At 44.9% G+C, this 14,356-nt stretch overlaps 1 long non-coding RNA gene across 1 annotated transcript in view; it reads left to right on the top strand.

Annotated features, from left to right (window-relative positions):
* LOC142363083 (uncharacterized) overlaps positions 1-13,600 on the top strand; it is a 54,104-nt gene extending 40,504 nt beyond the window's left edge. The window contains exons 8-10 of the long non-coding RNA XR_012765470.1: positions 5,913-6,092; positions 7,220-7,424; positions 12,522-13,600. This is a non-coding gene — a long non-coding RNA (uncharacterized LOC142363083). The remainder of the gene's footprint in view (positions 1-5,912; positions 6,093-7,219; positions 7,425-12,521) is intronic.
* The last annotated feature ends 756 nt before the right edge of the window (positions 13,601-14,356 follow it).

Below are 14,356 nucleotides of genomic sequence, written 5' to 3'. Positions count from 1 at the left end.
CTTCTTGCTGCGTTGAATTTGCTGGCAGACCGTGTGCCGCTCAGACATTCTCTGTGGAATTGGCTTTGTCTTCCCTGGCTTGTGGTTTGGGGACCACCTGTCACAAGCCCTCATTTTAATCCTTTTTTTTTGTGGTTGCGCGGGCAAGATTCATCCCGCCGTAGCGCAGGGGTAGTCTGCAATAACCGGTGTGGATGACTCCGACAGCAAGCCGTGAAACTGTGCCTTGAGGAACCAGGGAAGACCCCGGAGCTAATGCCTGTCGGCAAGGGCTGCAGAACGCCTACCTCCAGGCTATTTGTCCGGATTTCTCCGAGAACAATGTGTGAGCAAACCCTGTGAAGCCGAATGTTGTTCACTGCTTCCGTTTCAAATTACAGCCCTGCCACACAGACTGTAATAAAAGCGGAACTCAACAGGATACAAAACCGTGTGATGCAACAGGGATCAGATCTTGCTCTGATGCCATTCTCTCCATTTCCCTCAAAGTTGCGTACGGCATGAATTTGGCCCTGGAGGTCTAAGATGTCCTGACAACACCCGTGTGAACACAAAGCAGTGAGTTCTGCACGGCACGGATAGGGCAGGGAGGGGAGGCAGCTGGGACGTGCGCTGAACCGCAAGCACTGGCGTGCACAGTGGAACCGATCGCTTGGAATTCAGGCAAGGGGAAATATTTGAAGAAGATAAAGAGCACACCAAACTGTCACCCTCACGGAACCTAAGCCTTTCTAGAAATTTAGAAAAGTTGAGTTTGCGTAGTATGTTTACTATTTTACATTTCTGCTCCTCAGCCATTAAAATAAGAGCCTCTCTGAATGGTTTCTGAATAGAAACGGAAGGAAAGTGGCCACGTTTCACTATCCTCCTGTGCCCAGGGAACAATGGAAAATGCTGGAGAAGGAGGGTGCCCTCCCTGCCCCGTTCGTTACCAAGAGGTTCAGATCACTTGAAGAAGCATTGGTATTTCTGGATACTTAATCAAAGCTCAGGCTGAACTCTGAACCTATTTCAGCTTGACCGTTACTGCTTATAAGTGATGTTTTAATTTTCATCTAATGCCAAGAAAAGTCTTTTGTTCTCCCCAGCTGGCATCAGAGATAAGGGACTAAATCCCCCAGACGTTAAAACATCGAACAGTTCTGTCATGTGTTACTTCAGGCTCCTGCTCAAAGTCTTTCTCTTCTTCCCGACTGATCTCAGATACAATGCAAAATAATCAGTGAGCAAAATAAAAGGGTAGCAATTTAAAGTCTGGCTAACCAGGTTGCACGTTTGAAATAACGAGCGCTATTTGACCTGCATATCTTCGTTAATTCTTAGTGTCTGGGCTGCGTGTGCAGAAGTAGCCATGGGCTGAGTCCATCCCTTGACTTGTTACCTGGGCACTTACACTTCATGAAGACAGAACTCTGGGATGATATTTTATTTGTCTGTTTATTTTACGGAGTCAGTTTTCACAGCAGAGTTCCACTTTGGTATGGTAACAAATTTGTGAGATCTGCTGTAATGGTAGGCAGAAATAACTTGCTGCACAGACAGTCTGGTGGGACAGGAACAGGAAGACATGGCAGAGACAAGTGGAATTGTAAGACTAAAGAACCAGTCTTCAGCTGCTCAAGTGAGGCATATGTTATACATGAATTAATTTGATAATCTCAGCTGGGTGACATTTTCCCAAATGCAGAAGTGTCACCGAATGGAGCGACTCGTTGTGATTGGCACGCTCCCCAGAAGAGGGTGTAGCCAGCAAGGGCTGGTGACACATTAGGTCAGGACTAGGTGCTCTGTTGAGCCCTGAGACTGAAAAAAGGGCTGTGGCAAGCCAGGGCTGAGCGTGCAGAACTGTGTGGGGGCAGCTTGCGCTCTGCCTCTGACACAGCATGTTCTGAACACTGATGGCATTTCTGGTGCAAACACCACGAGTATAAAACCTCCACTCTGCCAGTTTCTCTTTCAATTCAGGCAGTTAAACTGAACCTGAGGCTTTTAGTTTTACTAGCTGAAACACACAATTGATAATCTGTCTCACAATGGAAATGCAGGGCGGACCGCAATAATCACCTTATCCTCTCCACGTGACCCTGAAGTCCAAGGAGCAAGCAGCAGAAGGACAGCCCAGCCATCATAGAGCCGACAGAGTGGCTCCTGTTTTACCTCCAGCTGCTGGTGCGTGGCTGGCACTTCTCTGGCCGGTAGCTGAAATAACTCCAGCAACCTTTGGTAGCCTGAAACAACTCCAGCCGCCTCCGGAGATGTGGCTGGCCCGGGATCAGGAAGCCGATCCTCTGCGCGTGTACCTTCCTGGCCCTGGCAGAGGAGAGAGGGTTCAAGAAAAGAAAATCGTCATAAAATCCAACAAATTTCAAACAAAGGACATGTGGTAGAACATGCTTCCAGCACACAATTGTTTCCTATGGCATGTTGCCTAGTGCTCTGCTAGTAATCCTAAGTACGATAGATGAAGTTTGATATACACAGTGACTGAGAAAAATTGCTGGTTGTCAGAGTATCAGCAGCCATGACCACAGCTATGTTTGTTGACTTCCAAATTGCACTATCATCTTAGTTATTGGTAAACTCAGTGTTGTCTATCCTGATGCCCTCCATGGAAGCATAGCTAATGGCCTTACTGAAAGGATGGGGGCTCAGCTTCATACTCATCGTGCATATTAAACTGTCACTGTAACACACTGATGTACTGCTGTACCTTTTTTGAAGAACAGATGTTCTTCCTCTCTGACTTTAAATTGCTTTGGTTTGAGGTCTTATAGCCAAAAGCAATCAACAGATAAAATCCACAAATGTGCATGTTAGAAAATAAAGATACAATAGAGTACAAGGAGCATAAGCAATTATTCACACTAATGGAAATAACAGAATTGCGAAAGGGAATATCAGCTTTAGTATTCTGAGGTTCAACAGCAAGGCTAATCTTATGTAAACTTTCCTTCATTTTGCATCTCTCCAGACTTTCTAATGTAGGTAATTATTATATTTACCTTAATTGAAGTTAGTCTTCCCTTGAGCAGGAGGCTGGACTACATGACCTCCAGAGGTGACTTCCAAGCACTTTTTCTTCTCCTATTATTCTGTTTTACAAGCAGAATAACTGATACAGAGACTGAATGCCTTACACACATAGTGAAGTAACAGGAAACACGGAACAGATTTCAGAAGATCTGATGCTGACGCTGTGTCCCTCTGCGCGGGAAGGGGGTAGCCAGGAGTGGCAGCCGAGGGGCTGTGTCAGACCTGCCTGAATTGGGGAGCGAAGGAGAAGTGGCTGGAGGTGGTGGTGGCCACTGGGATGACGTGATCACCTTTTTGTTAGGGCGATGGGGCAGCAGCCAGACAACGCACTGAGGGCCAGCAGGGTCACCTGAACTTACAGACGCTGCACACCCAGTGCTCCAGATCCTGGAGGCACGTGATTGACGTTAGCATCTCAAATTTCATTTTTGTTTGCTACCATAAAAGTAAAGCCAAAGATCGTGAAAATGTGATCAAGATGGAAGTAACATAGGACAGTCTGCCTGAGCCTGCAGGGAGCCTGGAAGCTGAGAAGCTCGGAGTTTTCTTCTCTGAGAAATGCCACGGATGGGTTAATTGCTATCAGTCAGAGCCTGTGCCCCCAGCTCTGTGCATGGGATTAATGAAGATTCATCCAGCCCAGCGTGCCCGGTGTGCTCATTTCTGTGTTCCGGGCGGCACCTCTGCTGCTGAAAGCTGCGTCTGTGGCGGGAGGCTGCAGACACGCTGTGGGATCCGGCTCGGTCCCAAGCTTCCCATCAGGGCATCCATGTGTCCTAAAGCACAGGGGAGAAGGAACACAAGGCCGATGCGTGTAGGCCGTCACGGCGGGGCAGTGCCTGCCGCGTGTGGATGTGAGCGGCTGTCATCTGGAGCCGGGAGCCTGCCTGCACACTGTTAAGCAGTACCTTAACTTCAGCAGAACTGGAGGTAGAAGCATGACTAACAGATTAAATAGGATAAACTAAGGTAACTCTGGTTACTTTGGTTACTGAACTCTTTTATTTCCTTAAGAGGTTATAAATAACTCAGAAAGCTGCCTAGAACAAAATCGATACAGCCCACTACAGAAACTTTTCTGAGAATTAAACAAAACTTAAGAAGGGGGGTTGGACTAGATGACCCACAGAGGTCCCTTCCAACCCCTAATATTCTGTGATTCTGTGATGCTGTGAAGGGAGAAAGGACTTCAAAATTTCCCAGATCGATAGTCTCAATGGGAGAAATGGTAATAAAAGTCCAGGTGACATTGACACAGTTTCATTCATGGACTTTCAATGAAAAGAGTGACATCTGAAATATGTAGATAATTTACTTTCTAAATATACTAGGTCAGCATTTATGTAGGCAAAAGAAAAACTTCAGGCTTCTATTGGGAAAACAAATAATGTGATTGAATAACATCTTGGCTGGGCAAATATCTGCAGTTTAATGAGAGATCAGTATAAACTCTTACAGAGATTTATTTATATGCTGGAACGTTTCCACCAGGTTGCACACGCTGGAGAAATTGTAGGAAGGAAGATCATTTGGAATCTCTTTTGCAATCCTGTACACAAAGAGCCTGGGCAGACTAAGACTTCAGTAAAGTATTTTGTTTAATGTTACAAAATACAGAGTGATTGGTAGCAAATTATAAATGTTACCAAAGCATTTCTCACTGGACTGAATTACTTGCTGGAATGAGAAACATGAAGTTCTCCCTGCAAGGGCATTTCTTGGGAACAGGCAATTTCAAAATAGCTCGCAAAGCCATAAAGGGGTAGATTCTGTCTAGCATCCGAGATGTACTGAGCACTGAAGTATTTATGAGGGAGGTAATTAGGTGGTTAGTGAATAAAGAGTAGAAGGATGAGAAATCCACAGCTAAGGTACGGACTGATTAGTTCTCTGTTTTGTACTTGCACGTTCTTGTGAAAGGGGGGTTGATGAAGAAAGAAAAAACATCGGTGTCACATAGGATTTTGAACATCTTAGTAAGAGGATTTAAGGTTTATGATTAAGGTTTTGTGGGGTTTTTTTCTTCAGTACAGTTTGGTTTCCAGAATTTCATATTGCTTTCCTCCAAGGCTCCTGAGCTGCACTCACTAAAGATGTGCGTGGCAGAGTTCACGGTGCACAGTGTACCTGGTAGTGTGCTAGGAATAACTGATCAATGGACTGGCTTAGCGAAACCCTTTGCTTTCGAAATGTTAAGTGAAGCAAATGTTACAGTCTAGCTTTATTATATAGATCCTGAAATATGAACAAAATAAAGAACTGCTTTTCATCTGTACGAAAAGAAACCTTATTGGATTTTTCCTCAACTTTGTTTTGTTCTTCAGTTAAAATCTTCATCCATGGGCTGAAAGGTCACTTTTTTCTGCTTTGCTGCATCATTTTGTTTTTCATTTAAACCGTGCAGAGAACTGACTAAGCTAACACGGTCCAGGAAAATGAAATAGAAGCTCTAGACCTAGGCTTGCTCTGCCGATGAGCAATTGAATCGCTGTGGCCTTTAAAGTATCTAGCTTGGGTTCAGCAGGAGAGAGGAAAAAGAAAGAGGAAAGATTTCTGCTGAAAACAAACTGGAAAGAATTTGCTTTGCAGCGTTGGGTCAGGTACGTGCTGCTGGTCGGGCAAGGCTAATTAAGTTCTAAACAAGACAGATTTTGTTGATACAGACTACATTATAGTCTGTGGCGTCTTCTAGAAGGCCTGTGGTCTCATTAGCACGACAAAGGAGCAGTTGCACAGTTTATATTAAGCGTAAAGAAGAAGAATTCTACCTTTAAGTGTCAAGGCTAAATTTTTATGTATCTTATTAAGATACCACCCCACCCTTGCCACCCCCTGGATCTTTTGTGACTCTTTCCCCGTATTCTCTTTTGTTTGCCTAGGCACGTACCTGACACGGCTGCTACCACAGCAATCACCGCTGTGCGCACCCACCGCGCTCTGACGAGGCTTTGACCATGGGCAGTGACCCGCGCTCCTGCCTGCTCGAGGAAGGCTGGCTCAGTAAGGGCATGGTGAAGAGCGGGACATGTGCCACAGTTCCCTGAGTGGAACTATCTGGGGTATCTGTTGTGTTTCCCTTCTCAGATACCATGTTAAAGAGAAAGTGTGGGAAAAGTGAGAAATGGGAGTTGTTAGTAAGTGTTTGTTTTCTGGCATTGTAAGTATAAACCAGTTCTTATGAGCTGGAACGACATCATGCAGGAGCAACAAGGTGCTGCTTGTGGGTGGGTGATGCAGTGGGCTTTTCAAACCAATTCATCATCTTGATTTGAGGACGATAGTGCCAGACCAGCAGTGGATGAGTAAACATGACAGGTTTGCAAATAACAGTACAGACCTGTATCTGATAAACGCTTTCTGTTCTACAATTTCCAGTGGCACTACAAGTGTGAGCCAGCTGGCTGCTGTTTTCTTCACCTTGCCTGGGTTTTTTGCCCAACGGCATGAGAGGCCTGTGCTTCTTCACACTGTGGACTTCTTGGGAGCTAAGAGTGCAAAAGAGTTGCTGGACAAATTGCCCTCTGTGAAGTTTGCTTTTAGAGTGTCCTTGAAGTACTTTATCAGACAACCACGTATTATTTTTCCAGCTCACTGTAGAGAAACATTCATGCCTCATCTACCCACATACCAGCTTTAATAGATGTTCAGTTTGCGCTAGGCAGGACTTCGTCATCGGACGAAATTATCCAACAGACTGATATGGGATACACCGTTTGTCACCGCTGCTTCCATTGCTCCTTAGTTAAAGCAATCTTGTGACACCTAAGTTAAAGAGATTACTTTGGAGAGACACTCTTCCCTGCACCAGCCCCCAAATGAAGATTACTTTCTTTAGCGACAGCACATTACAGAGCAATGTGCTTGGCCTTAAGGGTTCTTATGGGTGTGGGGTGCACAAGAATAAAACCAGCCAATCCATTCACATGGGGCTGGGACTCTTGCAACAAGAATGGCCAGGCCACGTGAAACCAGTGTGGTGGTAACTGGTATGGATGGATGTGAGGATTCCTCCAATGCTGGACTACCCTATGTGGGCTGGTACTGGTGTTTGCAGATTCTCAGGCGGATCTAGGCAAAGGACAGCAGAGAGTGGAGAGAGGATTGCAGCCATCGTCATGCCTAGCCCTGGGGAAACTGCTGGTGCTAAGATCCTTATTTCCCTCCCTACCCCTTCACCCTTCTCCAGTATTTTTTCCAGCTTATTTCCGGAAGCCGTTTCAACCCTCTCAGCAGTGAACAGAGATGGCATGGAAGTTCTGGGATGATATTCCTTGGAAATGTAACCTAACAAATCACATTGCAACTTAAAACCAGTGCACACTGGAAGAGGCAACAGCCGTGGCTCATGGGCAACTGACTCTGGAAAGATCGGGGAGCCCCACTGGAAGAAGGTATGAGCTGGCTGTCCTTAGAGACAAGGAAAGCCATATACATTCAGTTTACCTTCCGCTGAAGTTTGCCATTGTTCCTATACATAAAACCGCCAAAGATTTCACCAGACTATATTACACATCAAATGTAGAAGTACAAAGTCATCTTGCTGTCAGTTGCTATCACTCAGGGAGTTTGAGCCCGCCACACACCGCTGGTGACAAATAGCCTGCAATTGTTCATCTCTGTTCCCTGGGGTGCTTTCCCTGACAATGGGATGACTCAACTCGGTAATGTTGACTAGATGAGCACATGATTTCACAAGAAAATAATCAGTCACTTTTTTAAAAAGGGCAAATTTATGCAGCCACTTGGAAGAAAAAGGCAAAGTGCAGCCTAAAATTCCTTTTATTTACAGTGGGAAATGAAGCATGAGTAAGATGATTAGAACTGTAATTAAACAATAGAGTCAAATCCAACATACAGAAGGAGAATCTCCAAAAGACAGCACAGAAGAATCCTAAAGTATTTTTTCCACTGCAAGCCCTAGCAACATCCCTCCTTAATTTTGATCTCTAACAAGAAGCTATCTCCAAAAGCCCCTCTGTTTACCCTTGAATAAAAGCTGGGCCTCGGGAAAAGGTCCAGCTAATTTTCTCACTAAAAAGATACTGCATACATAGTGCACGCATGGATACTGAAATTTGAACTTCCTTACAAATGGGAAAAAACAATTTTCGAAGTATGGCAGGGAAAACCACAGAGGAGATTCTGTCTGCAGCCAAGTAAAGCTTGAGTTTGGCTCCAGTCCTGAATTGTATCCCTTTGTGTCATTTGCCAAACACCGTCTCAGTTCTCCAGATGCTGCTAACATCCTAATATCATACTGCATTTTAGTACCGTCTCTGCTCTCCTTCCTTGTATTATTATGCAGTTCTTGGCACGTTTGCAATAGGTCTCCTAAACCCACATCCGAATTCACTCTGATAGGTTTCAGTGGCTTGCTGAGAGGCAGATAATCCTCCCTTTGTCACTATGGATTGAGTCCTGTCTCAGAAAAAGAACAACTCCATTTCATCAAAGAAAAATGGGAATAAATTTGCCACTGCTAACAAGCTTGACTGGGTCAGAGCTTTGTGTGCTTGAACAAAGAGTTTAGGACTCTGAACCATGTTGGTATTGCAAAGGATATTCTATTCAGTCTCTCTGCCATACATATTGTAATGCACTGGATCACTTGTATTTTGTTAGATCATGTCTTACGCTAGAGGAGGAGTACCCATCAGGTCCTTAAGGAGTACCTGCTCTGCTTTGGGTAGAGCTCTCTGTGGTCGCTTTTTCTGTCGTGTAAGAGGTCTCAGTGCCCCTGCCTCTTCCAGATGTAGCAAGACAGCCAGCCGAATGCAGCCCTCGGCTAACCTAGCGCAGTGCGGAGGGGAAGACAGCCATTCCCAGCTCTCCGTCATCGATTCGTTCACCCAGAGCTTTAATCCAGCGGGGAGCCCAATGTGCAGTGGAAGCTCTGTTAAAAAAAAAAAAATTCTGGGAAACAACATTCCCACTTGACAGCAGGGCAAGGGAGAATAGTTCTGTGTACTCAGGGAAGCCCAGGATCTGTGATGTTTGAAGACTGAGGAGCTTTATTCTTAACAAACAGAGATAGACACATACTGCAAGACATTATCTGCAGAGATTTGTTTGAAACTGTAAACACATCTGCTTTGGCCTTCCTCAGACTTCTCTCATGGTCCCATTCCATGAATGTTCATGCAAGTGAGTTCTCAGTAGCACGGCTCTTTGCAAAAGTCAGATTTATATCTATTTTCTCAAGTTCATGCAGCAATTAAATTTTATATGAGCATGCCTTGTGATGTTCAGGGAGACTGTTTCTATTCAGGGGTTAGAAACGATGCCACTTACTGGTAAGACCACTCAAAAACAAGAAGTGCAGCTCAAATTGCAAGGTAATAAGAAGAATCTTGTAGCATAATTTTGAAAAAAACAATGCATCTGAAAAACATCACAATCTGCTCCTAGCTATTCACTAGAAAAGAGAAGAAACTTCACTGTGTGAACTTACTTGTTACGAAAGTATTCAGTTCAGTTCCAAGAGCAACAAACCAGATGAAACTATGTGTTCACCAGTTAGTTTCCAAAACTCTGCTGGAAGTGGATATAAGTGTCAGGCGATGTCATCAGGGTTGTTATGATGACATTTTGTTTTCTTTCCATTAAAAACATCTAGCCACAACAGCTGCAAAGGAAAAAAAAAACCCACTTTACTCAACATTTCCTTACCTCATGTCTCCTTAGTGATTTTCCATCTCTGCAAGTGATGCTTTAATTAACTGAAAACCTGACTCGAAGCAGGTTGGAGGTGCTGTCCCACAGCCCCATCACAGCATGGCTAGCAGATTATTAATCTAAAGCAAAACAGCACAACCGGGGAGTCTAAAAACACCAGGACACCTGAGTTGCTCCATTTGATTGTCGTGTGTTTGGCGGAGGAGAGGGATGGTCCCTGCATGCAGATTGCTCGTTGCCTGTTTGTACTCACAGCCTCTTCTGCCGTGTAAAACCTTTTAAAGGGGAGATCAGGGATTAGGCTGGATTTTGGAATTACTTTAGTAGTATTGCCTCAGAGGCAGCACATGTTGTGCTAGTCCTGCGACTCCTTCAGTAGTACCAGGGATGAACTAGTTGTGTTTTGTCAAGCGTATCTCTTGATGTCCTACGGTGTGGAAGACATCACTGCAGTACGGCGCTGGCAACCAGGTGTTAGGAACCACTGCACTTGACCCAGACACATGGCACTGAGATCATCGCTGTCCAGGGGCTGTCAGCAGAAAAAGTGTAAGAAATAGTACAGTTTTTTTCATAAGGTATTTTCCAATCCTTCAGGTAAAACCCATTAGTTGCATAGTATTGGTTCTCTTAGCAGAGGCTGTAATTACGATGCTGCAACTCATCACATAAGGACACTAATACCACCACATGGTATCTAAACTCACTTTAAAAAATTTCCGCTGAAGGGCCCTTTAGAGTAAGGACAGTTCCAAGGGTTAAAGTAAAGTTTGCAGGAGCGCATACCCGGTTCTGCTTTCATGCTTCTCAGCAGCCTCATATTCCCTGAATTAAGCTACTTTTAAATTTTTCTTCTCAGGGAAGATACTTCAGAATCTATTTGTGGCAGTCAAAATTCTGAAATATGGGAAAAATCTGTGCTCCCTAAGGCTATTTCTTGAGACTGCTATTTCTTGAGTATCATTAAAGTGAGAAAAAACAAGTCCTGAAGGCCAAGTTCATGCCTGGCGTCATTCAGCTGACCTTAGCATCAGTGCACAAGCAGTGCACTTGGCCATGCTCATACATTATGCTGTCTGCTTACGAAATGACAGCATCCAGCATCTGGGCAGGACTGCACGCATACTGACAGGAACTGGTTACTGGATTCTATCTAAACCCACCATCTCGATGTATTTCTGGCACCGTTCTCTTTGTAACACTTGTAAACGAGGCTGCCTTTGCAACAGCCCCTTCGGCACTCACACGCCAGGAGCTTAGCAGTGTGGGTGTCTAGTAATGCCCCCTCCCATCCTTCACTCAGTAAAAATGGCACATTAAATAGTTTTTTTCTCAGATGCTTCCCAGACAAAATGTAATTGTCATCTGCATTAGATAAGATCTCACAGTTCTGTTGATAGGGATTTATTGTGGCAGACTTTAGCTGCCTGTTGAACACTTCCTAAATGGTGAGTGACTGATGAAAATGAGATTACAGGAATTCCTTGGTGTGGGACACACCAGCCCCACAATTCAGCTCACCTTTCCCTGCAAACGAAATATCTTCAAACTCGTCTCCAGACTGCAAAATAACATTAGAAATCCACGCTCCTATCAGTAGAAAGCCTGTCAGCAACCTGACCAATTCAATGTCTGGGGGTAGCACCGCTGCAAGTAAGTCTGATGGGGGTTTCCGTATGAACGGCAGAATCAATGCCACTGTAAGGAACTCAGTCCAAGATCAAAGGAATTGCAGGTTCCTGTATACAGAGGGGTTTCTGTAATAAATGTGACTTAAAATGACAGAAGAGAATCTGTAGCCTGAAGATGCTGTGAGCTGTGCTTAGAAGTTCAGTCAAGGCTGCGACATTGTCTTGGTGGCCTTGTACAAGACACTCCCTGCTCTGCGTCAGTTTTCTTCCTCCGTCAGATGGGGTTTTAACACACTGAGTGCCCTTGTGGAGGACATTCAAAAGCCTCTGTCCAAGAAAAATACTCACCGAAGCCGCTCTTCTAATGGGTGCAGGGCTGATCCCTTTGGATGTGCCTACAGAGTACATGAGTGCCAGAAGCAACGTACTGATGTTCGGTGGGGCTCTGCCTGGCTCAGGACACACCTGAAGTACCTCGGCAGCACACGGCGCTGCTGTGAGGCGTACGGACCTATTTACAACCAACGTTGCAAAGGAGAGGCCTTCAAGAATGCCTTCTGCTCAGCTGAGATGCTGCAGCCCTTCAAGGGAACATGCGGCATTGCAGTGACACGTCCTTCTTGTTCCACTTCAACACAACAAGCTCTGTCGGAGGCAGGAGTTACTGGTGCTCCACCTCATGCTTTAAAAATTCTTTCCTGGTACCTGGAAAATCCAGCTGTTTCTTTCACTGTTCTGCCTCCAGTTTACTACAGCAGCTGTGTTATTTCTTGTTATGGAATGCTCTGATGGAGCTAACGCAGTGGATTCTGATTTTTTTAAGCTAATGCAGTGGAGTTTGATTTTTTTAAAGGGTTCCAGCCGGTTACAGCTTTGATTAATTCTATAAAACGCAGCTCAACCTTGTCTTAGCAAAGAATCTGATCAAATGTGACTTTTCTAAATACCATCTTTGAAAACAAGCAAGTAGAGCAATACAGAACAAACAAAGCTCAAGGATAGGTGAAATAGCCTCTTTTTAAATCCTATTCATCATCAGTCTGGGTAGTTATAAGATCCTTTTTTTATGATTTCATCCTGCTCTGCAAATACACTCAAACTTGATTTGCTAAGCTCAACTCTGTGGCCTAGTTCTCTGTTAGTTGCTTGCTTTTAATTCCTCCCTTTGTTTCATCTCCTCAGGTTCAGTAAATACTGATTTTGGTAGAAGCTGCAGACACAGACCTGAAGGATCCAAAAAGGAACAGCAAACCTGCTGCTGCGTCAGGTGAGAGGCAGCGAGCTCTGTGTTGTACAGCATCTCCCCCCTTTACAGCATACCTACGGTAAAGGTGGGTTAGAACTGCCTTGACTTTCAAATTTCCTGCAAATGAAGCCGAGTCAATATGTGTCTCCACTGTGAGGATTTACCAGCCTCAGCAGCTCAGTGCTGCTCTGGACATTGCCCATGGCTCTATCTCGTACTTGAGAAAAGCTCCCTGGAAGAAGTCGGCACCCTTGATTCCTTGGGATTCCTGCTCAAAACTGATCTCAGTGGCATCTTAATTATTAGTTTGGGAGTAAACTGTGCGGGTGATAGTGTCTGGCTGAGAAATGTGTCTGTTACTCCATGTCTTCTACTTCTCATCTCAACATGCTTATTTCTTCCCTCATTTTTTATTTCTTGCCTGCTGTGTATGAACTTTCCTTTGGGAAGAGGAGCAAAAAGTGTTGTTGTTATATGTGTACATTGTGCAGTGTTGTGGATGATCCCACCCAGTTTATTATTAACGTTGGAAACTATCACCATCCTTCTGCAAACCCCAGGAGAAGCTACCAGGAAAAAAAAATGACACTGGATTGCAGCACAAATGCAAAGCCCTAATGAACGAGCGCTGCCCCCACTAATTGCGGTGGAGAGGCCTGTGTGCAGGTGCTGCTTGGCACCCAGCAATTACGCCAGCTGTGTGTCTCCTCTTATCTCAAAGTGAAGCAGTGTGGTTTTGTATAAGCAGTAGAAATTAATGAGTTGCTTTCTTTTAAGAGCATGCTGTAAGGGGTATAAGGACTGCAGTGCTGGTGGGCAGGGTCTGTCCGGCCCCATACAGCTTGGCTTTGCCACCAGCTGAAGGATGTCAGAATATCTCTGCGATCCACTTTTTCCTTCTTGTTATCGCTAACAAACATTGTTTTAATCAACACCTCATGGAGTCTGAGGGCCTTTCTTGCTGGGATCTGTAACAGCTGCTTGCACCGTGCGTTACGCTAATATTAGCTCTTATGTGACAATTAAAAACTGTAAATTCTCAGGCTCGATCCAAGGTCATCCTCCTGGAGTAGATTTCTCAGCCCTTTCAGGGTTTAGATCGCAGTGAAGACCTGGGGAAGCTCTGCTGCCCTTGGGTTTGCGAGAGGTGATGAATATTCACTGCAGAGGCAGCAGCAGGTGAATGGCAGCTGGAGCAGTTCTTCAGGATCAAGCGTGGGTATCCACGAAAGGCAGCAGCATGCTTTGAAATGGAAATATAGGAAAAACAGATAAAACAGGTATTATTAGTTCTGTTAAGTGCCTGTACTAAGTATTAATACAAGGGTGTGTATCATTTCACGAGGGTGTGCAGTGATAGGCCAAGGGGGAACAGCTCTAAACTAAAAGAGGGCAGATTTAGATTAGATATTAGGAAGAAATTCTTCCCCATGAGGGTGGTGAGGCCCTGGCCCAGGCTGCCCAGAGAAGCTGTGGCTTCCCCCTCCCTGGCAGGGTTCAAGGCCGGGTTGGATGGAGCTCTGAGCACCCTGGGCTGGTGGGAGATGTCCCTGCTCATGGCAGGGGAGTTGGAAGCAGATGAACTTTAAGGCCCCTTCCAACCCAAACCTTTCCATGATTCTATGGCCAAACGTGCCTCCAACTGCCTTGTGTCAGCAGGGAACACCGCTAGCCTGTTACCCATTGAGGGCAATTCTTCTGCCAAAGCCCATGGCGTTACGCGTTGACGAAAAAAGTGATTTTTTTTTTTTTTTTTTTTTTTTTTTCTTTT

The sequence above is a fragment of the Opisthocomus hoazin genome, chromosome 14, assembly GCF_030867145.1.
Source record: "Opisthocomus hoazin isolate bOpiHoa1 chromosome 14, bOpiHoa1.hap1, whole genome shotgun sequence".
In the NCBI taxonomy this organism is placed as follows: Eukaryota; Metazoa; Chordata; class Aves; order Opisthocomiformes; family Opisthocomidae; genus Opisthocomus; species Opisthocomus hoazin.
This window is presented reverse-complemented; position numbering and strand designations above follow the sequence as displayed.